The following is an 11659-nucleotide window of genomic DNA, read 5'->3' as shown; positions in this document are numbered from 1 at the left end:
AGAGAGAGAAAGATGGAGAGAGGGAATTACCAACAAACATCATAACCAGTTGTTTACCTGAGAGTGGTGGGGTTTGAATTCTATTCAGCACCATAAACCCTGATCTCAGGTAATGATCCAATCATTTCTGTCCAAACAATGTCACGACATTTCTCTGTGTAAGCTAGATATTCCATAAGGGTGTTTGTATTGGGCACTCACACCTATCTGCCAACAAACCAGTTGACTGTCGAGATAATGTCATGCAACCACTGACAGCCATTGAAATCCCCATAATCTGGCTTTGAAAATCAATTGTCAGAGGTACTGGGCTGCACGGAGGTGGAGAAACAGTGTGAGGAGTAACTAATAACATAAGCAATCAACACCTATGTTGTGTTGAGAAAAGTGAGCAGACATGTTTTGCTAACAAATTGAAAAACAGAGTGGAATCATGGGGAGGCTTTTTCAACATTCGTTCTTCGGGGCTCATTTGTAAAAAGAACTGTTTCTAGAAGTAGACTGATATTTTCACTTTCCCCTCCAATGCTTACTGTGCATAGCTGAATAATATACACAGATTTCATAGAAATGTTTTTCTTTACTTTTGCAGCACAGAACTGTAGTGGAGGATTTAAAGAAGGTGATCCTCGGGACTAGCGACTGGCTGGCGTGGGAGGCAGAGGTGTGGACTCGAGTCACAAAGATGACTTGCAACTCGACTTTGACACCAATGACTCGTGACTTGACTTGGACTTGAGCCTTATGACTCGACCTTACTTGATACACTCCAAGCCCAAATATTAAAAAAGTGTGCAGTGCATCAACTCTTCACTCAAATTGTGCCAGCTGAGAAAAAGTTGTGCGTGGCAGTGCAGAGGAACGTCGGCAGGTGAATTCAGATGGAGCCCTTGGAAAGATACCCCAAATTATTATTTTCGGATATTAAGACGCTGTATCAACAAAAAACGGATAGCAACTTGTATAACATGCGGGCAGAAAATTACAGACGGAGGCGCAACAATTTCCAACTTTGTTCGACAGTTGAAGCTGCACAAAGAACGGTATGTCGTGGCTAATATAGCCGACAGCTATATATTTTATTACTTTAAGAGTGTATCATGTAGGCTAACATAACGTTAAATCAATGAGCCTCCACACAGTCAGTCAGTGATCCTCACTATTGGGGGGGGGAGGGGGGGGGGGGTCTTTCTCATGGCTACCCATGTATTTCCATGGAAATATAACATTTATTTGGAAAGTAATAAATATAGATATTTTTAAAAGCATTCATGATTTGCTCAAATGTAATATACTAACTATTACCCTTGTTAAAAATATGAAATGGTATTACATTTGGTGAAGAGCACATTATGACTTGTTGAGGACTCAAAACACAAAGTTTAGGACTTGAGACTTGACTCGGACTTGCTTGTCTTGACTTGGGACTTGAGTGCTAAGACTTGAGACTTACTTGTGACTTGTAAAACAATGACTTGGTCCCACCTCTGGTGGGAGCACAGCGCGATGACTGAAACACGATTTATGGCATTGTTTAAATGACAGACCATCTGTGGGCTATCACAGGGATCACAACACACCTGATCTGTGGCAATCTTGAAGAGACATTCTCACCGAAGTCCTGGGGTCACTGACGCCAGTTGAGGTGTGATGACTGATGAAAACTTGAATAGAGGAAATTAACGTCACTCTGAATTAAATTGTCATGTTTGGATTGTTTCATGAGTTTATAAAGAGCTATGCATTTTGATGTGTTTTCTTGTACTGTAAGTGCTATGGATTTATTATTACAGAGAAACTGTGTTATTCTGTTTGTCGGACAGCAGATAGTTAAAAGAGGAACACAGGTGTGTGCTCTTATTATACAGTGTTGAGGTGTGATGATTAGATCCAAGAATGTTTGTATTATTTTCATGCCTGTGTTATGTTTTGGGCCATGCAAAGTGAAGTTAAATAGACGATAGGAAACACTGGGAGTTTGCCTCTTGGAAGAATAAAAGCTGGATTTAAATGTCAATCATGGAGTCATTGGAAAACAAACTCCTGATGTACATTTGTATGTCATAATTGATGATTTTTCTATGCTGTTAAGACTTAAGATATTTTGTATTCTTTGTTTCGTGAAGATTTCTGGTGTGTACCATTTGTTAATTGCATTCTTATTTCGTAACTGCAATAAATCTGATTACTTTTCAATGGATACAAACCGTAGTCCTCACATTTCTGATTAATATCATTGAATTATTATTTGGTTAAATGTCTAATTATAAATGTTATTCAAAATATACATAGCATATATGCTTGGTCTCTAACTATGCGTCTAATGAGCCAAGGTTAACTCAATCATTTAATCCTTGGACATTGATTACGAGATATTAGGTCCTTGTTCCTTAGCCTCTTAATAAATGTATAACGGTAAACCTGGAAACGTGCATCTTATAGTATTCAGAGTGGTGACGCAAGGCTCGCAACCTTAGCTATACCCACAGGATACAATAATGCCCTGTAGTATTGACATGATAATGGAGTCAGATTGATGAATGTAGTCTATTATTGCATTCAACATAATAGTGCCTCATGCAGTTGATGGGGATTTGTTACATCCTCTAAATAGTGGTGATCCAGTCGACATGTTTGCTGCAGGGGAACTTTAACTTATTATTTTCTTCTAGGTTCCATCCTCCGACATTAACTTTTTGAGTTGGTGTTTGAACAGAGTAGGCATGTAACTGATGTATTGGACGCCATACATAGACACTGCAGTCGTTTTTTCTGTTTGACACAAGCGTACAAAAAATGGTGGGATATTGGACATGTTTGTTTCTCCTCTGGAGTGAGTAAACCCATTTGAGTTTGCTGGTGGAAGGTTATTTTACTGTGGCCTGTTAAAACTTCTTGTCAATAGGGGGCGCTGTTTTCACTTTGGAAAAAATCGTGCCCAATTTAAACGGCCTCGTACTCTGTTCTAGATCATACAATATGCATATTATTATTACTATTGGATAGAGGAGATCTGCATGGAGGAATGGGACAAAATACCAGCAACAGTGTGTGAAAACCTTGTGAAGACTTATAGAAAACGTTTGACCTCTGTCATTGCCAACAAAGGGTATATAACAAAGTATTGAGATAAACTTTTGTTATTGACCAAATACTTATTTTCCACCATAATTTGCAAATAAATTCAATAAAAATCCTACAATGTGATTTTCTGGATTTTTTTCCCTCATTTTGTCTGTCATAGTGGAAGTGTACATATGATGAAAATTACAGGCCTCTCTCATCTTTTTAAGTGGGAGAACTTGCACAATTGGTGGCTGACTAAATACTTTTTTGCCCCACTGTATTAGTATCCAAGGGGCAGGCAAGAGCTTCATCAATAAGTGCATCAATGACGTCGCCCCCACAGTGACTGTACGTACATATCCCAACCAGAAGCCATGGATTAAAGGCAACATCAGCATCGAGCTGAAGGCTAGAGCTGCCGCTTTCAAGGAGCGGGAGTCTAATCCGGACGCTTATAAGAAATCCTGCTATGCCCTCAGACGAACCATCAAACAAGCAAAGCGTCAATACAGGATTATGATTTGAATCCTACTACACCGGCTCTGATGCTCGTCAGATGTGGCAGGGTTTGAAAACTACTATGGACTACAAAGGGAAACCCAGATGGGAGCTGCCCAGTGACGTGAGCCTACCAGACGAGCTAAATGCCTTTTATGCTAGCTTCAAGGCAAGCAACACTGAAGCATACATGAGAGCACCAACTGTTCTGGATGACTGTTTGATAACGCTATCGGTAACCGATATGAACAAAACCTTTAAACAGGTCAACATTCACAAAGCCGCAGGGCCAGACAGATTACCAGGATGTGTACTCCAAGCATGCGCGGACCAACTGTCAAGTGTCTTCACTGACATTTTCACCCTCTCCCTGAACGAGTCTGTAATACCCACATGTTTCAAGCAGGCCACCATAGTCCCTGTACCCAAGGAAGCGAAGGTAACCTGCCTAAATTATTATCGCACCGTGGGACTAACGTCGGTAGCCATGAAGTGCTTTAAAAGGCTGGTCATGGCTATCAACAGCATCCTCCCGGACACCCCAGACCCACTCCAATTCGCATACCGCCCCAACAGATCCACAGATGACGCAGTCTCAATCGCACTCCACACCGCCCTTTCTCATCTGGACAAAAGGAACACCTATGTGAGAATGCTGTTTGACTACAGCTCAGTGTTCAACACTATAGTGCCCACGAAGCTCATCACTAAGCTAAGGATTCTGGGACTAAACACCTCCCTCTGCAACTGGATCCTGGGCTTCCTGACAGGCCGCCCCCAGGTGGTAAGAGTAGGCAACAACACGTCTGCCACGCTGATCCTTATCACTGGGGCCCCTTACGGGTGTGTACTTAGTCTCCTCCTGTATTCCCTGTTCACCCCCAACTGGGTGGCCAAACATGACTCCAACACCATCATTAAGTTTGCTGACAACAACCAACAACAGTGGTAGGCCTGATCACCGACAACGATGCGACGGCCTATAGGGGGAGGTCAGAGACCTGGCAGTGTGGTGCCAGGACAACAACCTCTCCCTCAATGTGAGCAAGACAAAGGAGCTGATCGTGGACTACAGGAAAAGGCGGGGCGAAAAGCCCCCATTAACATCGACGGGGCTGCCGTGGAGCGGGTTGAGAGCTTCAAGTTCCTTGTTGTCCACATCACCAATGAACTATCATGGTCCAAACATACCAAGACAGTCATGAAGAGGGCACGACAAAACCTTTTCCCCCTCAGGAGACTGAAAAGATTTGGCATGGTCCCCAGATCCTCAATAACTTCTATAGCTGCAGCGTCGAGAGCATCCTGACAGGTTGCATCACCGCGTGGTATGGCAACTGCTCGGCATCTGACCGTAAGGCGCTACAAAGGGTAGTGCGAACAGCCCAGTACATCACTGGGCCCAAGCTTTCTGCCATCTAGGACCTGTCAGAGGAAAGCCCATAAAATTGTCAGACTCCAGTCACCCAAGTTAGCCTGTTTGGCGTGCAAGCCCGACGTCGGTACACTTATGACAACAGCCAGCTCAAAGTGCAGGGCGCGAAATTCAAAATATATATTTTTTAAATATTTAACTTTCACACATTAACAAGTCCAATACAGCATATGAAAGGTACATATCTTGTGAATCAAGCCAACATGTCCGATTTTTAAAATGTTTTACAGGGAAGACAAAATATGTAAATCTATTAGCTAACCACGTTAGCAAAAGACACCACTTTTCTTACTCCATCAGTTTTTTACTCCATCAGTAGCTATCACAAATTCGACCAAATAAAGATATAAATAGCCACTAACCAAGAAACAACTTCATCAGATGACAGTCTGATAATATTTATTGTATAGCATATGTTTTGTTCGAAAAATGTGCATATTTCAGGTATAAATCATAGTTTACATTTCAGCTACAATCAGAAATTGCACCGAAAGCAGCCATAATATTTACAGACACCAACGTCAAATACCTAATTACTCATCATAAAACATTTCTGAAAAATACATAGTGTACAGCAATTGAAAGACAGGCATCTTGTGATTCCAGACAATATTTCCGATTTATTAAATGTTTTACAGCGAAAACAAAATGTAGCGTTATATTAGCGTAGCCACAATAGCCAGAAACACTTGGGCGCCGACGACCAGTTCACATGCACGACAGATATTAGAAATAGCATCATAAAATGTTTCTTACTTTTGGTGATCTTCCGTCAGAATGTTGGACAAGGTGTCCTTTGTCCAGAACAGTCGTTGTTTGGATCTGGAACGGCAAATTTCCCTCATCATTTAGCATGGGCACTTGTCAAGTGGCACGGATCTCTCCAATGTCAACAAAGTCAGAGAACGGAACATGGCAAAACTCCCGAAAAAATTTCAATAATCTGATTAAACTATATTGAAAAAACATACTTTACGATGATATGGTCACATGTATCAAATAAAATCTAAACCGGAGATGTTAGTCGTCCATAACGACAGCTAAACAGAAGGCAAATCCATGTCCCCTTTCGCGCGCTCCAGAAACAGGAAATGGATGGTCACGTCATACAAAGAGCTTTAATTTTGTCAATAGGGGGAGCAGTTAGCATTTTTTTTTTCTGGGTGTCGCCAAATTAAACTGCCTCGTACTCAATTCTTGCTCGTACAATATGCATATTATTAATTCTATTGGATAGAAAACACTCTCTAGTTTCATAAACCGTTGGAATTATGTCTGTGGGTGACCCAGAACTCTTTCTACAGCGAAATCCATGACAGGTACTGCGATGGTCTGAGAGCGAAGCTCTGGTCTCAGATCAGTTTTAAAGGTCTGTGTGTATCCTATGGAACGACATGAACTGCACCCGCCTTCCCCTGGATGTCAGTAACCAATGAGAAGTGGAATGGGCTTTATACGTAGCTCTCAGAGGTTATAAAAGGCCAAGGAGTGAGGTGCGCCCTCTTTTCGACGCTGACCATTGCGCAGAGAGGGACCTCAGGATGCCATTTTCAAACGCTCAATTATCAACGTTAGATGTATCCGTCTGTAATTTAATTCGATATAGGTTTTAGAAACATCATAACGAAGCTATTTTAAACCGAGTTATATCAGATTATGCGAGTATATTGCTATTTTTCGGAATTTCCTCAGTATTGCGTCTTGAGGATTTGGACACGTTGGGGCAAAATAGCTATTGTTAGCTATTGTTAGCTGCTATATCAGAAGTTGAATGCAACGTTTTACAACCAAGCAACGATTCTTTTGGACAAAGGACCACTTGGCCAAGATTCTGATGGAAGCTCGTCGAAAAGTAAGAGCTATTTATGATGTTATTCCGTTTTTATGTGGAAAAATGTAAACTCAATAATGGCGACTAGTGACGCCATTATTGCGGCACTAGTCTGGCTGTAACGCACACTGTATGTCTAGTAACGTTAATTTTAAAAATCTAACTCAGCGGTTGCATTAATAACTAATGCATCTTTCATTTCATGTCCAACCTGTATTTTTTTAGTCAAGTTTATGAATAGTTTTCGATAAGATTAGGTGCCTTTCCAAAATGGCGCCGGGCAAATTGCTTGATTTTTTGCCCACTAATCACGTTGTGTAACCACGAATTGTGCGGCTAAATATGCACATTTTCGATCAAACTCTATATGGATTGTGTAATATGATGTTACAGGAGTGTCATCGGAAGAATTCTGAGAAGGTTAGTGAAAAAATTAATATATTTTGGCGATGATAACGATATCGCTCTCTTTGGCTTGAATCAATGGTCGGGTAACGTTTGCATATGTGGTATGCTAATATAACGATTTATTGTGTTTTCGCTGTAAGACACTTTGAAAATCTGAAATATTGTCTGAATTCACAAGATCTGTGTCTATCCATTGCTGTGAGCTGTGTATTTTTAAGAAATGTTTTATGATGAGTAAATTGGTAATACACGTTGCTCTATGTAGTAATTCTAGTCGCTTTGGGGAGATTTGTGATGGTGGCTGCAATTGCAAACTATGATTTATACCTGAAATATGCACATTTTTCTAACAAAACCTATGCTATACAATAAATATGTTATCAGACTGTCATCTGAGGTTTTTTCTTGGTTAGTGGCTATCAATATCTTTATTTGGCCGAATTGGTGATAGCACCTGATGGAGTAAGAAACTGATAGAAAAGTGGTGTATTTTGCTAACGGGGTTAGCTAATAGATTTACATATTTTGTCTTCCCTGTAAAACATTTTAAAAATCTGAAATGGTGGCTTTATTCACAAGATCTGTATCTTTCATTTGGTGTCTTGGACTTGTGATTTAATGATATTTAGATGCTACTATTTAATTGTGACGCTATGCTAGCGATGCTAATCAGTGTGGGGGGGGTGGGGGGTGATCCCGGATCCGGGTTTCTGAGGCGGTAAAAGTTAATTCCACCTCAGACCAAGATAAACACGAAATTTCTTCTCTCACCGCCTCTTGACAACCAGGGGAAGGTGTATGAAGTGTACGTAGACTCTTACGTATCATGCCCATGTATAGGCAGGAAGTTGAACAGAGCATCGATTTCTGACATTCCACTTCCTGGTCAGGAAATGTGCTGCAGAATGAGTTCTGTTTCACTCAGAGAAATAATTCAAACGGTTTTAGAAACTAGAGAGTGTTTTCTATCCAATAGTAATAATAATATGCATATTGTACGAGCAAGAATTGAGTACGAGGCCATTTGAAATGAGCACCATTTAACTGGCTACTCAATACTGCCCCTTGCAGCCATAAGAAGTTAAACTGTTCTCTGCTACTGCACGGCAATCGGTACCGGCAAGTCTAGGACCAAAAGGCTCCTGAACAGCTTTTACCCCCAAGCCATAAGACTGCTGAACAATTCATAAAAACACCCCCCGTACACTGCTGCTACTCGCTGTTTGTTACCTATGCATAGTCATTTCACCCCCAGCTACATGTACAGATTACCTCAACTAGCCTATACACTGACTCGGTAGCGGTGACCCCGGTATATAGCCTCGTTATTGTGTTACTTTTTATTATTATTTTTGCCTACTTGGTAGATATTTTCTTCTTGAACTACACTGTTGGTTATTAAGGGATTGTAAGTAAGCATTTCACGGTAAAGTCTACACTTGTTGTATTCGGCGCATGTGGCAAATAGTTTGATTTGAGAATGGCCGTGGACAGGCAAAAAGATCATAACAAGGTCAGAGTCTAGGAGGTACAGAGTAGCATGCAGGCTCGAGGACAGGGTAGGCGGTATGGTCAGGCAGGCGGGTGCAGAGTCAGGGCAGGCAAGGGTCAAAACCAGGAGGACTAGCAAAAGAGAGAATAGAAGAAGCAGGCGCACAGGAAATACACACTGGTTGACTTGACAAGACAAACTGGCACAGAGAGACAGGAAACACAGGGATAAATACACCGGGGAAATAAGTGACACCTGGAGGGGGTGGAGACAATCACAAGGACATGTGAAACAAATCAGGGCGTGACAAATTGTTCATTTGCAATGATGCTGGATGGTAAGTTTTTTGTTGTTTGTTTTTCTTTCATCCATTCATGCGTTTCCCCTAACTCTTCCTTGTTTGGATCAAGCAGTTGATGGGATATCTTTGTTGGCTATTTTCTATATCAATGATAGTGAAACTTTATTCACAACTCATGTCATGAGACATTTAGTGTGTAATTTATATTTCTCATACATTGCAGAATGTTATCATGGTGATGTGTGTACTTTCAATGTATTACTATTTCGAATGCTTTACACATGTTTTTCACAAACAGTGGTGCGTCATAAAATGTGAAATGGACTCCATGATGGGGCCTGACCTGACCAGCTAAGCCACACTTTCTGATGGAGGTGATGGAGGATTCCACGATGGGACAGCTGAGCATTCTAGGCAGGGTACCCCTGGAGACTGAAGTTCCACCTTGGTGAGAAGATACCTTCTATGAGGAGCACACCAGGACTTTAACGATACTGGACGAAAAGTTAGTCACTGTCTGCTTGGACTGCATTATCTTGTTGAGGGTCTCCACTGTGTCCTTGCAAGTCTTTGGGTGGTAACTATTACATGGACTTGATGCTGTTGCTTCAAGTTCTATTCACCTCTCTCCACACATTTCTCTGGTTCCTCTGATTGTCTTCTACAGTGCAGAGTATCCACAGGCGGGAAAATGTAGTGGAAGAATTTAAAAAAATGATACTCTTGACTAGCGACTGGCTGGCATGGGAGCACAGCTTGACGACTCATCATGATTTATTACATTTACATTTACATTTAAGTCATTTAGCAGACGCTCTTATCCAGAGCGACTTACAAATTGGTGCATTCACCTTATGATATCCATCTATGATATTTATGGCATTGTTTATTAAAACACAGGGATCAAGCACACCTGATCTGTGCAAATCTTAATGAGGAGACATTCTCATCGAAGTCCTGGGGTCAGTGACGCCAGTAGAGGTGTGATAACTGATGACAACTTGAATTGAGGAAATTAATGTTTGTAGGACAGCGAATAGTTAAAAGAGGAGCGACACAGGTGTGTGCTCTTATTATACAGTGCTGAGGTGTGATGATTAGATCCAAGAATGTGTGTGTTATTTTCATGCCTTTGTTTTAATGTTTAGGGCCATGCAAAGTGAAGTTAATTAGATGATAGGAGACACTGGGGCTCTTGGAAGAATAAAAGTTGTGTTTAAACGCTGATCATTCAGTCATTGGTAAACCGCTCTCCTGACGTATATTTATATGTCATAATTGGTGAATGTTCTGTGCTGTTAAGACTTAGGATATTTTGTATTCTTTGTATCGTCAAGATTTCTAGTGTGTACCATTTGTTAATTGCATTCTTGTAATAAATCTGAATACTTTGAGATGGATATTCTTGAATTCTTTTTTGGTGAAATGTCTAATGCTAAATCTGTTCACAATATACGTTGCATATATGCTTGGTCTCTAACTATGCATCTCTGAGTCAAGGTTAACTCAATAATTTAATGCTAGGACATTGATTGCAAGATATTAGCTCCTTGTTCCTTAGCCTCTTAATACATGTATAATGGTAAACCTGGACAAGTGCATCTTATACTATTCAGAGTGGTGATGCAAAGCTCGCAACCTTGGCTATACCCACTGGATACAATAATGGCCCTATATCATTCACATGATAATGGAGTCAGATTGATTAATGAAGTTTATTGTTATGTTCAACATAATGTTTGGATCATTTCCATCCACCCACATAATAGTGACTCATATTACACACACACACACACACACACACACACACACACACACACACACACACACACACACACACACACACACACACACACACACACACACACACAGTTGTTTGCACTTGCTAAAGGGCCTACATATGTGAAGGCAGCTAATAATAGATAATGTATTTTGTCCAAACTGTATCTGAGTTGTTTAAGTTCTATCGGGATCAATGGGTGATTTGGAGTGGGATGGGGGGAGATAGCTCCATAGTCTTTATTTTTTTAAATATATAATTGTAACTTTTATTTAACTAGGGAAGTCAGTTTGTTGAGGCACAGCCTACAGTACAAAATACAACACTCAAAGCAGATTGTACTGAACCACCATCTAGAGTCCTTTCATTCCGCCTCCCTGCCACAAGGTAAAATATCATTACAATGGATATGTATCATGACCTTTTTCATTTAACCAGGCAAGTCAGTTAAGAACAAATTCTTATTTACAATGACGGCCTAGAAACAGTGGGTTAACTGCCTTTTTCAGGGCAGACTGACACCTTGTCAGCTCTGGGATTCGATCGAGCAACCTTTCGGTTACTAACCCAATGCTCTAACCACTAGGCTAACTGCCTCCCCATTACTAAATATGAAAGATTGATGATCTATGATTAAAAATAGAAATTGACACAGAGTAATTTACACTGACTGTACAAAACATTAAGAACTGCTCTGTCCATGGCATAGACTGAGCAGATGAATTGAGGTGTAAGCTATGATCCTTTATTGATGTCACTTGCTAAAACCACTTCAATCAGTGTATATAAAGGGGAGGAGACAGGTTAATAAAGAAGGATTTTTAAGCCTTGAGACAATTGAGATATGG

The sequence above is a fragment of the Salvelinus namaycush genome, chromosome 28 (assembly GCF_016432855.1).
Source record: "Salvelinus namaycush isolate Seneca chromosome 28, SaNama_1.0, whole genome shotgun sequence".
In the NCBI taxonomy this organism is placed as follows: domain Eukaryota; kingdom Metazoa; phylum Chordata; class Actinopteri; order Salmoniformes; family Salmonidae; genus Salvelinus; species Salvelinus namaycush.
This window is presented reverse-complemented; position numbering follows the sequence as displayed.